This window comes from Protopterus annectens, chromosome 3.part0 (assembly GCF_019279795.1).
Source record: "Protopterus annectens isolate FY-2018-M chromosome 3.part0, PAN1.0, whole genome shotgun sequence".
Taxonomy (NCBI): Eukaryota; Metazoa; Chordata; order Ceratodontiformes; family Protopteridae; genus Protopterus; species Protopterus annectens.
Window position 1 is genome coordinate 173,500,951 of NC_056731.1, and position 19,475 is coordinate 173,520,425.

General features: G+C 42.8%; 1 protein-coding gene across 1 annotated transcript in view; it reads right to left on the reverse strand.

Moving 5' to 3' along the window:
• ZDHHC3 (zinc finger DHHC-type palmitoyltransferase 3) overlaps positions 1–19,475 on the reverse strand; it is a 678,918-nt gene that overhangs the window by 461,772 nt on the left and 197,671 nt on the right. The window lies entirely within an intron of this gene.

Below are 19,475 nucleotides of genomic sequence, written 5' to 3' on the forward strand. Positions count from 1 at the left end.
GTACCACATGACTGTGGTATTGTCTGTACGAACCAGAAGAGGCCCCGGATTTAGAAGTTTTTGGAAGGCTAGAAGAGCATTTTGAACTGCCAACATTTCCTTCAAGTTGATGTGCCAGGGTAGATGTTTCTTTGCCAAGAACCCTGCTGGCAAAGATTTAGAAAATGAGCTCCCCAAGCATAATCCGAAGCGTCCGTGTTTATGGTCTGAGAAGGTTGAGGCAGACGGAAGGGATTCCCTTCGTTTAAAGCACAAGCACTGGACCACCAAAGGAACTCCTTCTGGAGGCAGGGAATCAGTGGAATCATTGTGTCCAAACTGTGGTAATGCTGTGACCATACACTCTTTAGGTACCATTGAAGTTTTCTCATGTGAAGCCTTGCATTTGGAATCAACAGGATGCAAGAAGCCATGTAGCCCAATGCCTGCAGGAATTTCCTTGCAGTGAGCTGAGTTAAAGTAGCCAAGGTTTTGAAAATTGAGGCCAGCTGTACTTGTTTTTCTGGAGAGAGGAAGGCCCTTTGCAAGTTTGTGTCTAGAAGAGCTCCCAAAAAGATCATTTGCTGAGAGGGGATCAAATGTGACTTTTTTGTGTTCACTGAAAATCCCAGTAGAAGGAGAAGACGTTGAACAAAATGCAGATGAAGTAAAAGGTCTTTGCTGTCCACCTGAATAAGGCAGTCGTCCAGATAGGGGTAAATTTGAATCCCTTGGAGTCTGCAATAAGCTACTACTGGAGCCAGGCACTTGGTAAAGACTCTGGGCGCAGTAGATAAACCAAAGGGCAGTACAGAGAATTGAAAGTGCCTCGAACCTGCCTTGAATCTGAGGTATTTTCTGAGTTCCTGCCTGATGGGAATGTATAGGTAGGCTTCTTTTAAGTCCAATGTCACCATCCAAGCATCCTGGGAGAGCATTGGAAGAAGTTGTTGCAAAGTAAGCATCTTGAATTTTGGAATTTCCAGGAAGGTGTTTAATACCGAAAGGTCCAGAATCGGTCTCCATGAATTTTGCTTTCTTGGAACCAGAAATAGTCTCGAGTAAAAACCTTTTCCCATCTCTGAAAGTGGGACAGGCTCTATGGCTCTCATGGCCAATAAGGCGTCCACTTGATTTAAGGCCTCTGACCACTGATGTTTTGGCAGATCTGGCCAACTGATAGACCTTGGCAGAGTATGAAAGTGGAATTTGTAACCTCTTAAAATCACGTCTAAAACCCATTTGTCCTGGGTAATCCGAGTCCAATTTTGGTAGAAAAGAGAAAGTTTTCCTCCGAGAGGGGCTTCCAGGCAAAGAGGACCTGCAGCCCAGCAGATGGAGTCATTGGGTTTGCTTCCTTTGTGATTGAGATCTGTCTTCACCCCTTCTAGGTGATGAAGCAGTCCATCGTCTGGACCTGTAAGAGGCCTGTGCCTGAGCTCGACCTCTGGGGCGTCTATATCTTCCCCTTTGAGGCCTGTCAGACATGGGAAAGGACCAATTTTTGGAGGGCCAATTGCTAGAAAATCTAGGGGGCTGAACTTGTAAGAAATCTTTCACAGTCTGCATAGATTTCGCTTTGTCTTCCATCTTTTTAATAACCTCCTCAGCTTTAGAACCAAACAAAACATCATGCTGAACAGGGGCATCTAACAATTTAGCCTTAACTTGTTCAGGTAAATTCTGCTCTCGGAGCCAAGCATGTCTCCTGATAACAGTACCAGAGGCTGCGGCCCTACAGGAAGCCTCCAAGGCATCAAAGCCACAATGTAAACTATGTTTACTAACTTGTTCAGTTGCATGCAGTACATCTTGTAATTCCTTGTCCTCAGCACATGCAGGAAAGGAAAAATGTTTTTGTTTTAAAACAGACAAAAGAAACTGCTGATACTTGAACATATGAAACTGGCAATTTAAAGCTCTAATAGAAAGAGTAGCCGAAGTATACACCTTTTTGCCCCATCTGTCCAAGGCCCGAGAATCCTTTTCAGAGGGAATAGGATTTTTAGAGGAAGCGACCTTAGCAGCCTTGGAACCCTGAGAAATAGTTTCAGGGTCTGCAGAAGGGTTCTTGAACAAAAATTGATGGGAATCAGGAACTCTATAAAATCTATCCGGCTTAGAAGGAGCAGGCGGAAAAGAATCAGGATTTAGGGTAGCTTCAGAGAAAGCATCATCCACAATATCAAGAACAGGAGGAATAGCCAAAGGCCTGTGTTGAGGGAGAAGGAGAAATTCCCTAAGTCTCTTCTTGGAAGCGGAATAATCCTGACCTTCCCAATGAAAATGCTCTCTCATCTCATGCAGGGTTTCCCCAAAAGAAAAAATCCTCAGGGGGAGAAGCAGAGGGAATTGAATCCTCTGCATCAGAATCCTCATAACGAGGAAAAGAATAATCCTGGTCAGAGGAGGAAACTGAAGACATAGAAGCCTGATCCAAGGAATCATAAGGAATATCCTGTCTAGGCCTTTTTTCAGGAGGAGGGTGAGAACCCCTAATCATAGTAAGCAAATCTTCAGCCATCTTTAATAATTGCTTCTGAGACTTGGGAGCTGAATCCGAAGAAGCTTGAGAAGGAACCCTTGGTTTAACAGGAGTCTTTGACTTTGCCTTTGTCTTTGAAGAAATAGTAATATGAGAAGGCCTGAAGACCCCTTCAGAAGCCGGTACCTGCACAGCGGCTCCGGACCCATCTGAAGGAGCGATGTCCGAAGATCCTGCAGCAGATAAAATACTGGGCCTAGTTGGCTCCCCATGGGAGTCTGTGTCAGCCATTGGTTCCGAAGTGGCTGACGACAGGGGCTGCAAAAGCGCCTCACTGACGACAGCCGAAGCTGGCTCCGGCTGCAAAGTATCCTGTTTGGACCTCGGAGGCCTATCCTTGTCCTTGCATTTCTTTTGAATTCTGGTAGTCGGTAAAGTATCCGACGACATCCTGTAGTTGAATCGTCTACCGAAATAATTCAAGGCCCAATCGTACCTACGTTTAATTGTACGGGAATTAAACCTAGCACAAAACCGACAGCAAGAAACGTCGTGGTCAGGGCCCAAGCAAGGAAGACAGTAGGAGTGGAAATCTTTATGAGGTATTTGTTTCCCACACGATATACAATTATTAACTTTTTCTGACATCGGAGGAACAAGAAAAAGTTTCCCCAACGGGGTACTTAGCTTGAGAAGAGAAGAAAAAAAAAAGTCTTCGGACCGACGACAAGCAAACCACGTTGTCAAGATTCGCCAACCAACAACTTGCGAGCTGCTTTCCACTGCACGGCAAGAAAGACTGGAGAAGATGGCGTCGGCTGTCGGCTTTATACCTCTGCGTTCTGACGTCAGGGTACTTGCTGGTACAGCCGACGCCGGACCCAGACTTTGGAATTCTGGCCGACCTCGGGCTGCCTGCCGGCAGGAACACCCTACAGTTATGACTGCAACAGTGAAACACGAAGAACATCTAAAATACAGTTTTCTTTTGTAAAATAAAATTAACTGCTTCTACACTAATATTAAATAACACAAAACATAACCAGAAAAAAAAAAAACCCTGTTCAGACATGTTTATCTCATTGACTAAATCACTTCCAAGCACCACATACTTGCTTCCGTCCCAGGCAGTAATTTACTAGTCTTTTTATTGTTTTCAATACTGACTGTAATTATCTGTTGTGCTGCAAATAATTAATCTATGTTCTCTAACTATATTTGTGTGTGTGTTATGTTTCTTGTGCACTGGACATTATAAATATGTTGCACTTCCTGACTTACTTCATTATTGCAGTATGTATTCAATATAAATTAAAGGTCCTGCAGCCCTTTAACCTAATATGTGGTAAACTGCAAACAAAAGCTAAGATTCCTTTATCTTTAGTTAGCATGCTTCAATTTCCCTTGTAAAGCCATACGTCATAGTATTTCTAAATACACATCCTAAATTTTATTTTATACCTATCACTGTAAGTTACTTAAGTCTAGTGAGTTCCAGACTCCAGTATGTATGAATAAACAAAATTGCAGTCTAAAATTGTAACTTAAATATTTTAAACTTTCTAATTTATTATATTATATATGCACACAATCATGTCTTTAAAATTAGTATATTATAAATAAAGCTGTTTTCTGTTTGTCTTGCACTAAAAATGGAGTACTGTCTGACTGCAGGATAGACCTGAATAGTACCTGCTTAGTGCTACTGCTTGTGACACACAGGTCAGATCATCATTCACCAACCGGATCGTACATTTCAGCTTCTGCCTCAAGTCCTAACTACGGATTTGATGAAATTATATTCATTTAAAGCAAATTCTGTAAAAAGTCCACTGTCCAGCTAATACAGCTAACCACTGCTACTGCACTAACTGATCACATCATTTTATAATGATTAAGCTAAGCTTCTTGCTTCACTTGCCAAAATAACTGCTATAATTCCAAAATATCTTGTTTGAGCCTGGCACTTTCCGCTTCCACTCCATCCATCTGGAACTGTTGTTGCTCAGCCTGTTTGTGATACATCACTCACCACATCCATCATCAATAACAGCTGAGAAGTGTCGTTTGAACATCAGGGACAGCTAAGCTTATTGTCCACTGTGGCCATCTAAAAATGTATCCAGTGATTTCTCAGTCTTGATCTGCTGTGATATGTTTGGCAATACCCATGTTTAACAACCCTTGGATAACTATAACTTTTATATTTAAAATAAACTAAAATCGCTGGGCAGGGTGAGAGATCATAAAATCATATGTCCTTTTCTATCTTTTATTGTAGCAAATGTGTAGGTAAAGGAAACACATTCTACAAAGCAACATTATCAGATGCACTGTTGCACATAGGTTAAATCCACAGCAGACCGATCAAAAGCAGGACAAAATAGTTAACCAGAACCAATCAAAAGCAGGAGAAAACTGTTAACCGACCAAAAGCAGGTTCAAGGCTCAAGAGAGCACCCCAGCACTGCCAGGTTACAATTCATATCATACCTTCCGGCCTCAGTTACCAGATCGCAGTACAAAGGGCAGAGGTGTATCCATATTCATCAAGGATACCCATATCTCCAGGTTAGTAGCGCAGCATGATGCCCCAGAGATCATCCATGCGCAACTATCAGCAGGCAAAACCACATTTCAAGTTGTAGCTGGTTATAGATCGCCCACCATGTCCCAAGATGCTCACTCTGCATTCCTTGAGACATTGGAAAATATAGAGGTCCTACCCGACACCATAATCTTGGATGATTTCAACTACCCTGGTATAGACTGGGAGAACTACCAATGTTCCAACTCCTATGCTCAGCGATTCATAGAATTTATAAATTCAAATGCCCTTGAACAACTAGTATGTTCCCCCACTAGAGGGGACAACATATTGGATTTAATCATCAAAATATGGGCGCCCATTGTACCACACCCATTATCACTCCCTCCTTGGTCAGATCCGACCACAAACTGATAACCCTGGACATCCTCACCCCTCCACCTCCCCCAGTCAAAGAAACCATAGTCAAAAACCTTTCCAAAGCAAACTTCAAACTACTTGCATCCGAAGTGGAAAGCTTCACTATTCCCTTGCAGAAAGATAATGATATCCAGGATGCGGAATCCTACACCAAGGCACTCTATATGCATCTTCAGGATTGCATGGACCGTGCTATCCCAAATAAAACCAAGACTCCTTCCTCAAGCAAGAAGAAACCAGTCTGGTGGACCCCGGCCATCAGCAAACTTTACAATAAAAGGAGGAGACTTACAAAAAAAGGCCAAATCTCAAGTAGAAAAATCATCCCTGATTAGCATTAGTAAGAAATTGAGGGCCCTCATCAAGTCAGCTAAAGCTAATTTTGAAAAGAAAGTTGCCAAGGATAACCATAAGGCCTTCTATGGCTACGTCAAAAACCTAAATGGCAATGCTAAGGTCTGTTCTGAGCTAGTACAAAATAGAACAAAATACACTGACCCTTCTGACATTGCCAACATCTTGGCTGACAGGTTCAGTGCACATCCCCCCCATCTACAGGGCCTATTACCATTCCAGGGGATTGTGCAAGTCCACTTATTACTGATACGTTGGTTAACAAGGCTCTATCTACAGCTAAAAACACTGCCTCCATGGGACCAGACGGTGTCCCAGGCTGTGTCATATGCAAGCTCCAAAAGGAATTAACCCCGCATCTTAATACCCTGTTCAGTCCCAGCCTCTCCACAGGATATGTGCCCATAGAATGGCGCACGGCAACGGTGGTCCCGCTACACAAGGGTGGGGCCACAACTGACCCTGGAAACTACCAACCAATAAGCCTGACCAGTCTGATCTGTAAGGCTATGGAGCGAATCATTATGGAACTTATAAATGGAGAGATTGGGAACCTCCAGTCGCTGGACCCCACACAGTTCGGCTTCGTCAAGGGCAGATCATGCCTCCTGAACCTGGTGGATTTCTTTGAGACAAGTTACGCAGGCTATAGATAATTAGAAAGGAGGTACACACGGCTTACCTTGACTTTGCTAAAGCATTTGACACCATTCCCCATTCAGGTATTATTGATAAGCTCACCAGCCTGGGCATAAACCTTTACGTCACAAGATGGATCGCAAACTGGCTCTCAGACAGATCCCATAAAGTAAGAGTAGCGGGATCTATGTCCGAATCCAGACCAGTAACGAGTGGTGTGCCTCAGGACTCTGTCCTGGGGCCCCTTCTGTTTGGCATATACTTCTCAGAAGTACAGGCAAGCATGGAAGGGCTGTGGCTGACTAAGTTTGCGGACGACTGCAAACTGGGTGCTATAATAGAGTCTCCGGCCAACATGGAGATCCTCCAGAAGGGCCTAAATGAGACTGATGCATGGTGTCAAAGCCATGGTCTCAAGCTAAATGCAAAAAAATGCGTAGTAATCTCCTTTGGAAAAAACAGAGTACCCGCACACTACAACATAGGAGGTAATTCCCTGAAATCTGAAGAAGAAATAAGGGATCTAGGGACCCAAGTAGATAGTCAGCTTTCCTTTGATAACCATGTTACCAAAGTGGTTAGAAAATCCTTCTATGTGACCCATCTGATCACGAAAGAGTTTGCATCAAGATCTAAGGATGTAATGGTGCCCCTCTACTCTTCCCTCATCAGACCCATTATTGAGTACAATGCACCAACTGGAATGTACCTGGCTAGACATCTCCAGCAGCTGGAGAGAACACATAGGTACCTAACCAAGAGGATTACTGGCCTCAAACAGTTGCCCTATGCAGCACGATTGAAAAAGCTAAGACTGCTCTCTGTTGCATACCACTTTCTCAGAGGTGATCTCTGTCTAACGTACAGAGCCATGTCCAACCCAGAATTGTTGAACATGCTCCATCTTAGCAAAACCAAATCTACTCAAGCTACACGCTCTAGGGATATAAACCTCAACACAACAATGAATAGAACATGCTGGAGGGACAGATTCCCTTTGCAGAGACTTCCCTTACTATGGAACAGGATCCCGATCTACATAAGACAGAGCCCCTCACTATCACTCTTCATGAGGAACCTTGATGAGTGGATGGGTAACAGAAAGTTCACACCGGGGATCACACCAACAGCACTACTAGATAGGGGCCAAGGGTACTAGCTGCTAGTACAAGGGTCTAGGGAACTACTAAAGGGGCGATGAATACCGCACAACATGGCTGAGCTAATATATGCCTTCAGGCAGATAGCCCAGTACCAACCTATGAACCTATGAAAACGTCAGGCTTAGGCAATGCTGTGTAATGTGTAGCAGCAATTTAACTATAGGAAAAAAAATGCTGAAAACAAAAATCTGCATATCTGGAATATTTAAAATCACACTGTCAATGTCATTCATACACCATAAGCAAAAACGCAAACAAAGCAGAAATGCAAGCAACCTCCACCCCCCAACACAACCCAAATGACACATAGCCCACAAACTCAGTGTGCCACTCAACCATAAGGCATAACAACGTACCCAACACTTTAGTCACAGGTGACTCTATAGTCAGGCACACTGATGTTTCACTCACCAGGCTAAACAAGGAGAAAGTTACTTTCAGCTGCTTGTCAGGTGCCAGGATCCACCACATAACGCATGTACTCAGGTCACTCCACAAGTACAAATATGACTCTGTCATTGTCCATGTTGGTGTGAATGACCCGAGACGTTCCTCCCTGGACTACATGAAAAAGAGACATGGAAGAGCTGTCCGATCTTGTAGCCCAGGCAGGTATGACCCTAGCCCTGAGTAGCATCCTGCATTACCAGGCTATAATTCATACCACACCTTTCGGCTACTTAACCTGGACCGAAGCACTAAAGGCGGAGGCGTGTCCATATTCATTAAGGGTATCCACACCTCCAGGCTAGTTGCTCAGCATAATGCACCTGAGATTATCCAAGTGCAACTAACTCTGGGCAAGACCGCAATCCAAATTGTAGCTTGCTACAGATCCCCCACCATGCCCCAGGATTCCCACTTCTCATTTATTGATACAATGGAAAATATTAGGGTACAACCTAACACCCTAATAATGGGCAATTTCAACTACCCCACCATTAACTGGGAAAACTACTCATGTACCAACTCTTGTGCTCAACGTTTTCTGGAATTCATAAATTCCAACGCCTTGGATCAACTTATCCACACCCCCAGCAGGGGCAGCAATATCATCGACCTGGCCATTACCAACATGGGCAACCAGTATTCCACACCAGAGGTCAATTCCTCGTTGGTCAGATCTGACCACAAGCACATCACCCTAGACATCTACACCCCCCTCCATTAGGAAAACCACCGTAAAAAATTTCTCCAAAGCCAATTTCACGCCTCTTAAGACAGAAGTGGCAAACTTCACAACATCCATGCTGACAGACAATAGAGGTACGACTGCTGAATCCTATGCAGTTGCACTTTATAAGCACTTAAACGAGTGCATGGATCGTGCAATCCCTAACAGAAACAAGATGCTACCCTCCAAAAAAAAAGAAACCAATCTGGTGGTCTCCTGCCATCAACAAACTCTTAAACAGAAGAAAGAAACTGTTGCAAAAAAGAGTAAAATCCCAGGATTGCAGGAACTCCGTGGTCAGCCTCAGTAAGAAGTTGAGATCCCTCATAAAATCCTCCAAAGCTAGTTACGAAAACAAAATCGCCACTGCTTCTAAAGACAACCACAAAGCATTCTATAGCTATGTCAAGAATCTCAATGGAACAATCAGATCTGCTCTGAGTTACAGCACAATGGCACTAAATAAACAGAACCAATTGATACTGCCAACATCCTGGCAGATAGGTTCAGTGCTAACTTTACCCCTCTCTCATCCCCTAAAGGGCCCATCTCTATACAGGAAAAATGCAAAGTTCCTGTAATCACAGCTGCACAGGTAAAAAACACACTCTCCAAAGCCAAGAACACAGCATCCATGGGACCTGACAACATCCCAGGCTGCGTTCTACATGAACTGCAGAACGAATTGGCACCCCACCTAAATACCATGTTCAATCATAGCCTCACCTCAGGCTTTGTGCCCACTGAATGGCGCACAGCAACGTTATCCCACTCTACCAAGTGGGAGCCACCATAGACCCCGGGAACTACCGCCCCATTAGCCTGATGAGCCTGGTCTGCAAGGCTATGGAACATATCATGGAACTTATAAACAATGACATTGGCAATCTCCAAACTCTGGACCCTACCCAGTTCAGGTTTGTAAAAGACAGATTATGCTCCTAAACCTGATAGACTTCTTTGAAGTGGTCACCAAAGCTGTAGATGAGGGTAAGGTGGTTCACACAGCCTATCTAGATCTCACCAAGGCTTTCGACACCATACCCCACTCTGGAATTACAGATAAACTCACTAAACTAGGTATAAATCCCTATGTCACAAGATGGGTTGCCAACTGGCTCAATGACCGAACCCACACTGTGAAAGTAGCAGACTCTAAATCCAACTTCAGACCAGTGACAAGTGGAGTACCACAGGGTTCAGTCCTAGGTCCTCTCCTGTTTGGTATCTACTTCTCTGAAGTACAGGCTAACACAGAAGGTCTTTGGCTAACAAAGTTCACATATGACTGCAAACTAGGAGCCATAATCAAAACTCCTAACAATGTGGACATCCTACAAAAGGGCCTCACCCAGACAGATGCCTGGTGTCAAAGCCATGGCCTCAAGCTCAATGCCAAAAGTGCACTGTCATTCCTTTTGGTAAAAACTCTGTACCCATGAACTACCACATAGGCGGTAGTCTACTTAACACCGAAAGTGTGATAAGAGACCTTGAGACACAAGTGGACAGTAGTCTCTCCTTTGATAATCACATCGCCACAGTAGTCAGGAAATCCTTCTACGTGGCACACCTCATCACAAAAGGTTTCTCATACGGGAAAAAAGAGGTCATTGTTCCCCTCTACTCATCACTCATTAGAACCATTATAGAGTACAACGCCCCTTTTGGTATGCACCTCACAAGACATCTACAACAACTGAAAAGGCCACAGAAATACCTCACACAGAGGATTACCGGCCTCAAACAGATGCCCTATGCAGACCGTCTCAAAAAACTCCAGCTTTACTCTGTCGCATATCACCTACTCAGAGGCAATCTCTGCCTAACATACAAAGCTATGTCAAATCCAGAGCTTTTGGACATGCTCCACTTAAAGAAATCCCAATCCCTCCGAGCTACACACTCTAGGGACCTAAACCTTGTCAACACAATAAACAGAACATGCTGGAGGGATAGATTCCTGTCCCAGAGACTTCCCATACTCTGGAACAAACTACCTATCTATATCAAACAAAGCTCCTCATTAGCACTCCAAGAAAATCTTGATGATTGGATGGGAGATAGGAAATTCACCCCGGGGATCACTTCTGTGGCTCTGCTTGACAGGGGCACAGGAAAATAATTTTCTTGGGTGGCAAAAGCCAGGGTACCATTTGACTAAGCTTATGTAGGCCCTAGGGCCACTAGCCTATGAACCTATAATCAACATCACAGACATGAATGAAACAAAAGTCGCAAGTCAAGCGTTAATTTTTTTTATCAAAAAATGAAGTGTGCAGCAGATTGTCGAAAAGCTAAATTCCTTTTGCTGCAGTCTCTAATTTAATTTTTTTTAAACTTTTACTTACCTGGAGGAAGATGACTATCGAGCAGCTGCTGGAAGTAAATTTTCTCATCCTTCTATCCTGATTCCTGCATGCGGTCACTGCGGTCTCTGGTGGACGTCACATCTCTCATTACCAGTTATCAGAACTAAAGTGGATGCCTTGTTGCATACTTCTGACTGGCGGAAGTACTCTTAAACCTAAAATGAGTAGCATGAGGTCTCTGTAGTCTGCTCACTACTGTAGCACTGCAGAACAATGTAAAGTATTTGTATTTTGTACACACACAGGAAAGGCTAATTCTGCTTGTCATGAGTCACTGCTGCTGTGCTATTATTTAAATCCAATCACCAACCAGCATTCAAAACAGTACTACTGTCTGATCGAGTCTGATATCACACGTTCCTGCACGTTGATGACGCTGTGGGATGTGGGATGTGTGATGATATCAGCCACTGAGATTTAGGAACACGAGACAGAATTATTTACAACCCTGCATGACATTATCCCTCTCCTGTAAGGTATTGAAAAGCTCTGCAGTTGCAGAACCAGAAAGATGCTGTCGCTCATCTAGTCAGAATGAAGTAAACGAACATTGTGGGTTCTGTTCAAGCAGCTTTATTATATACAAACACAAACATGTATACAAACTAGTTGTCTCATGCATAGATGTTCACACTCTGGCTGTACTCACAAAAAGGTACTGAAAATAGCACGTTCCTGCTATTTATACTGCATGGTCAAGTCTTAGAAATACTTCTTAAAGGTACAACACACCTGTTATTCTACATCCTCCTTCTTTGAAAATGACACTGACAATATTGACTAACATGCTACAGGAACAAAGTAATTTTCCATCATGCAATTATACAAAACTAGATACATATATACAACTATGTCCAAGTTGCTGTACATCTCACACTGGGCCTGGAGATATGACCAAATTGTGACATGTACAAATTGGAATTGAGATTAGCAACTGGGAATATCTCTGCTGAATGTTCAACCTTAAGGACGTTATGAACATTATCAGAAATGGTAGTGGGAAACAAGACACGGTCTGAGGTGAGAACACTGTCTGAATCACACTGAGATTTAGAGTCTGCATCACAGGAGCAATACTGGGATAACTGTTCTGGTACAGGAAGTAGACGTCTGCAATTCCTCCTATACTCCACACCCTCAGATTTCACAAGATAGGATCTTGGCTCTTCACATATATTTGCTACTTGACCAATCCAGTCGAAACATTTTGCGTTTGTATCCTCATGCTCTCTCTTTCTTTCAACACACAAAGAAACCTTTGTCATAGCTAGACTTCTGGAAAGAATGCTTTCTGAACATCTGGGCTTTGATTGCTTTGTTGTTTTTAGCATTAGGCCTCAATAAACTGGAACGGATAGGCAATGTTGTTCAGGTTTGCCTAGACAGACGTCTTTGAGCAGGTGAGCCAAGTATTATATATAGTCACGGGGTATGTTTCTAAGATTGAGTAAATTCAAAAAGATATTGGTATTGTCAAGCTTCGATTTCTCAAGTAATTGATTTTCACTCTGTACTGCACATTCAGCTAGTCCGTTTGACTGTAGATATCCTGGACTATTAGTAACATGTACAAAGTCCCATTCTCTTGCAAATTTCTGAAACAACTGACTAGTAAATTGGGTACCATTGTCAAAAATAAGCTTTTGTGGACTTCCATGGACTGAGAAATGATGTTTCAACTTGGTAATAACAGTAGTGGGCGTTAGGTTAGGTAGTAAATCGATCTCATACCAGTTTGAATAAGAGTCTACCAGTACTAAGTAATGTTGATTGTTCCACTCGAATATGTCAGTGGCTTCTGTTAACCAAGGTAGTTCAGGAACTTGACTTACCTGAAGTGGTTCTTTTTGCAAATGCGGTTTAGTACTATTGCATACTGAACAACAAAGTACTATAATGTCTTTTGCTAGAGAAGTCCAAAATACTAGTCCTCTCACCCTTCTTTTGGTAGCCTCAGAACCTGGGTGACCACAATGCAAACCCTGGATGTATTCTTGTTGCAAGGAAGCAATTTTAGGACCTTTGTAAATCATGCCATCTTCCATCAACATCTCATCTCTGTAAGGAAAGTAGGGTTGGACTTCAGGTGGTACACGACTATTTGACGGCCATCCAACATTAATGTAATGGTTGAGCTTTTGCAAAAGTGGATCAGTCTTTGTATGATCTCTTAGTTCATCAAGTCTTGTGGTAGAAAAATTATGCACCTCCATGACGCTGAAGTCAAAATTTTCAACATCAAGCTGTTCCGTTGCATTCCTGGGTGATCTAGATAAGGTATCAGCCAGATAAAGAAGTCTGCCTTTTGTATCAACCATTTTGAAGTTGTACTTTTGCAATTTAAGCATCATTCTTTGCAATCTCGCTAGAGCTGAATGCATAGGCTTCTTTAAAATAGTAATCAGAGGTTGATGATCAGTTTCAATCTGAATATCTTGAACATAGATATAATAATGAAACTTGGAACATGCAAACACTGCTGCCAAATGTTCTTTCTCAATCTGAGCATACTGCATTTCAGTTTGGGTAAGTGTTCTAGATGCAGAGGCTACTGGTCTACCCTCTTGAAGAATAACTGTGTCAAGACGAAATTCTGAAGCATCACAGGAAAGAGTTGCTGGTTTGTTGACATCACAGTATCTTAATGTAGATGGAGTAGCTAATTTCTGATTAAGGTAGTCAAATGCTCTCTGGTGATGTTCTAACCATGACCATATAACATTCTTACATGTTCGCTCTCTCAAAGGACTTGCCTAAATAGTTGACCATACCAAGAATACTTTGTAGAGCTTGTACATTATCTGGTACTGGCACCTCAAGAATGGCTGCTTGCTTGGATGGGTCTGGTCTCAAGCCAATGCTAGTAAATAAATTACCTACATATGTAACTTCTGGTAGTCTGAATTTGTACTTTAGAGGACTGACCTTTAAGTTTACTTCACGTGCTTTGTCTAGAACTCTCTCAAGATTTCTGTCATGCTTTGCTTCACCATTGTCTCCGACTAACAAATCATCTACTATTATGGCACAGGGATAACCTGAAATAATTTGCTCCATTGCACACTGAAAGACTTCACTTGCAGAATTTATTCCAAATGGCATCCTGAGAAATCTGTATCTTCCAAATGGGGTACTGAATGTAGTCGGTAAAGAAGACTTGCGATCCAGCACCGCTTGCCAAAATAAACTTTTTGCATCTAAAACAGAAAAAACAGTGGCATTCAGTATTAGAGCTGCAACTTCTTTGACCGAACACATGGATGATGTGGTCTTTTAATGCTTTGTTCAAATCTCTTGGGCCAATGCATATTCTGATTTCATCAGAGTCTTTTTTTGTGAGCTGCTACCATGGACAACACCCATTTGGGAGGTTTTGTAAACGGACAAATTACACCTTGCTGCACCATTTTGTCTAACTGAGCTTTGACTTTGTGCTGCATAGCTATTGGAACTTTTCTTGCTGGTCTGACCACTGGACTGATCTCTGGGTCTAACTTCATAGAATACACAACTGAAAGTTTGCCCAACTTGTCATCGAAAACATCAGCATACTCTGAAAAATTAGTGTTAGTGAAGCTGGAACTGGGAGATGTGGTTATTTGATGAACTTCTTTGGTAGAAGAAAGCAGATTCATTCTCAGACTGCCTCAGTGACCCAATAATGACTGCACAGGTCTTCGAACTACATAGAATAATAAGCGCTAACAGTTCTTGGCCACATAACATGAAAACACTACTGAGCCTTCGGTATGAATTTCTTCACTTCCGTAAGCAACAGGTTTCGCACAACTGGTCACATTTAATGCACCATCTCTCACCTTAGCAAAAGTATTTGCAGATATAACATTACAATTTGAACCAGTGTCTACTTTGAGCTCAGTGGATTTAGCACGGATCTGGAAAGTACAAAATACTTCAGCCTTTGCCTGTAAATCTACTGCATCAGTCCTTTCACCAATTACTGATACACCATCTACACAGAAAGCAGACTGTTGCAGTTCAACTTCATAAATTTGCTTTTTCAAATTACCCTTATTTATAACAGTGTGAGGCTTACTTGATTTGCAACATTTTTGAAAATGGTTCCATTTCTTACATCTATGGCATTGCTGGCCAAATGCTAAGCACTTTTCTCTTTTAGACTCATGGTTGGCACCACAATTGCGACAGTTACAATAAAGCTTGATTTGGGTTTTGCTGATTCACCCTTGTATGGCACTGCGAATGCTCCTTTAAATGAACTAGTCTTAGAATTTGCTGGAAGATTGTGGGACCTCCTAGGGAAACCCATAGGGGCAGCAGCTGCCGTGTGCTTGGACCTGATTTTTTGCTTGCCACATGTTGCATGCTGTCTACATTTGCTCTGGAGCCTGCTGAAACCATGCTCTCATCACTCCCAAGCACATTTGTGTGCCTTTCTGTAACTTCATAAATTCGACAAATCTCAACAGCTTTGCTCAGTGTTAAATCATTGTCACAGAGCAAAACCTTTCTCACAGCAGCATTATTAGTACCACACGATCCTGTCTTTATTAACTTATCTTTTAAGTCACCAAAACTACACGTTTTAGCTTTATCTCTCAGGTCAGTATTATAAGCTGCAAAAGTTTCTCCTTGCTTTTGATCTCTTGTATAAAATAAATGCCTCTCTAATATAACACTGGTCTGGGATTGCACATTTCTCTAAATCTGCATTTCAAACACTCTGGGTATTCCCTTGATTCAGCTTGCACAACAATATGACGATTTCCCCCTTCATCTTCATATACTGCTGATGCATATATAAATGAATGCTCTCTTTCAATAGCTTACCTTGCCATATTTAGCAAAATGAATGCCCTGGTGCATGCATCTTTATCAGAATAAGCAGCTTGTATGAATATATAGTACTCTTGCTCAAATATTCAACAGTGCTCTGCAATATTCTGATCAAACACAAGTGGCACTGGTTTGCGAAAGCTGTCTGCCATATTAATACATCTCAGTGAAGACATTTGCCAGTATGTATGCGCACACACACACACACACACACACACACACACACACACACACACACACACACACACCCATCTGAAATTTATGCCAGTACTTGTAACTATGCCCAACAGCACAAGCCTTTGTATAAAGTACAGTTTTGTACCTACCATAAATGTAGATGTTCGAGGATCCACATTGCTGCAGTCATAACCTGTGGGTAGTCCGCTGTCCTCGGTCGGCCCGAATACCAAAGAGCTAGGCTGGCGTCGGTCATGGGCACCCAGAGCTGACGTCAGCACGTAGTGGTACTTAAGCGCATGACTGACGCCATATCCTCAGTCTTTCTTGCCCCAGATGTCAGAAGGCCTTAAAAAAGGAAAGGCCAGAGCCACAAAGGAGAAAATAACAATAAACCCTAAGGAACAATACCAACAACAACAACCACAACAACAACAACAACAACGACTGCAGCAATGTGGATCCTCGAGCATCTACATTTATGGTAGGTACAAAACTGTACTATGTTCTTAGTCTCACATTGCTGCAGTCATAACCTGTGGGTAGAATACCAAAGCAAAGGAAAAGGGAGGCTGGCAAACTAAAAAGCATTAGGGGCTGCTAACATGCCCTGTAAGACTGCAGTGGCAAACCCAGCCCTGGACTTGGAGTAAAGAGGGAGATGGTAATGTTTAGTAAAAGTGTGAACTGAACTCCAAGTAGCTGCTTCCAAAATATCCTTAGTAGCTACACCCCTCAAAAAAGCAGTAGATGTGGCAGTAGCCCTAGAGGAATGAGGTCTAATCCCAGCAGGAACATTCTTCCCATGATGAGAATAACAAAAGGCAATACAATTAGCAATCCATTTTGAAATGGTCTGCTTAGAAACAACTTTCCTTGTGAACTCAAAGCAAAAGAAACAAATAACTGTTGAGTCTGTCTGAACCCTTTAGTTCTGCTCAAATAGTAACGTAACTGCCTGTGTATATCCAAAGAATGCAAGATTTTTCCCCTATTTTGGGGATCAGCATATAAAGTAGGCAAATGGATAGACTGGTTCAAGGCCACATTAGAAATAACTTTTGGCATAAAAGTAGGATTAGTACGTAAGGAAACTCTATCCTTGTGGAATATTAGAAATGGTTCAACTGCCATGAGAGCCTGCAATTCAGATACCCTTCTAGCAGAAGTAATGGCCAACAAAAAGGCAGTCTTCCAAGACAAAAACTTCAATTCCGACGTAGCAGCAGGTTCAAAAGGAGGCAAAGTAAGCTTCTCCAACACAAAATTGAGATCCCAGGAAGGAGTAGGAGCTCTACGTGGGGGTCTTATATTTTTGCCCTCTAAGAAATTGCTTAAACAAAGGGTGAGAAAATAAAGGAGGGTCACAATCATAGTGAGCAGAAATGGCTGCAGCATGAACCTTCACAGAGGAAAATGACAAACCCTTGTCTAGTAATTCAGTAAGGTACTGCAGTGTAAAACTCAAATTAGGTACCGAGACATCCAAGTCCTTTGTTGTGCTCCAAAGAAAAAATCTCCTCCATTTATCAGCATAAACCTTTCTAGTGCTGGGTCGCCTGGCTTCCAAAATGACATCTAAAACCCGTTGAGGAAGCTGAGAACCCACAGGCTCTAAAACAGAATTTGCCAGGCTGTTAGATGCAGGGACTGTACCCTGACATTGAGCAAATGACTGCTTGACTGGGACAACAAGTGAGGAAGCTGTGGTAAAGGCCAAGGAGGCTCCTGAATTAAACTCCTCAGCAGAGGATACCAGTGCTGTCGTGGCCAATCTGGTGCTATTAAAATCATGCAAGGCTTGTCCCGCCTGACTTTCAAGAGTACTTTGGTAAGGAGAGGCAGAGGAGGAAAAGCATAGACGTGAAGGTTGTTCCAACTGAAAGATAGAGCATCCACTTTCCAAGCTTTTGGGTGAAACATCTTTGTGCAAAATTTTGGTAGTTGGAACTTTTGAGGGGAAGCGAACAGATCTATGTCTGGAGTTCCCCAAGCCACTGTCAACTGTTTGAATACTAGAGGATCCAATTTCCACTCGTGGGGATCCACAATTTGTCTGCTCAATACATCCGCTAGGGAGTTCTGTGCTCCTGGCAGAAATCGTGCTTGAAGAGTGATGTGCAAACTCAGAGCAGTCTCCCACAATATCATTGCTTGTCTGCAGAGAGGGTAAGAATGGGTTCCCCCCTGCTTGTTGATGTACCACATGACTGTAGTGTTGTCTGTTCGAATCAACACCTGTCCTGGTTGAAGTAGGCCCTTGAAAGCCATCAGGGCAAACTGGACTGCTAACATCTCCTTCATGTTGATATGCAAATGCTGTAGTCTGGGAGGCCACGTGTCTTGAATCCATTTTCCATTGAAGTGTGCTCCCCAAGCCAGGTCTGAGGCATCCGTCGTTATGATCTGACTCGCCTCTGGTCGGGTCACAGAGAGTCCCTTGTTTAGGTGACATTCCTGTGCCCACCACAAGAATTCCTTTTGGATGCAAGGTATTATCTGAATGACAGTGTCCAAATCATGGCAGTGTTGAGTCCATACACTTTTGAGATACCATTGTAGCTTCCTCATATGCAGTTTGGCATTGGGAAGTACCAGAATGCAAGATGCCATGAACCCCAAGGCTTGAAGGACTGTCCTTGCAGTCAGCCTGGACAGTACTGATAATTGCTGGAAATATAGATGAAGAGTTCTTTGTTTGTCCGGGGTCAGAAAAGCCATCTGAGATGCTGTATTCAGTCTCACACCCAGAAAGCACATGTCCTGAGAGGGTACTAGACTGGACTTTGTTTCGTTCACAGAATACCCTAGGCACCTTAAAACTGCCATTACATACTGTAGATGTTGAAGTAACTTGTCTTTGTCTTGAGCAAGACTCAGGCAATCGTCCAGATAAGGATAAATTTGTATTCCCTCAGTCTTGAAAGCTATTACAGGGGCCAGAACCTTTGTGAACACCCTGGGCAGTAGACAAACCAAAGGGCAATGCAGAGAACTGATAATGAGAAGTACCAGCCAGCAGGAATCTCTTGCAGCTGGGCCTGATAGGAATGTGAAGATAGGCCTCTTTGAGATCCAGAGTTACCATCCAGTGATTTTGCCTAGCAGAGGCAGAAGTTGCTGTAATGTTAGCATCTTGAACTTCGGAATGTCTAGGTATGTATTGAGAATGGACAAATCCAGAATTGGCCTCCAAGTGTTTCCTTTCTTTGGCACTAGGAATAGACGAGAATAAAACCATAGGCCTTCTTCTGACGGAGGTACCACCTGGATTGCCCCCATCTGTAAAAGCAAAGAAATTTGTTCTTGAGCCTCCAACCTTTGCTGAGGAGGTACATCTGGCATG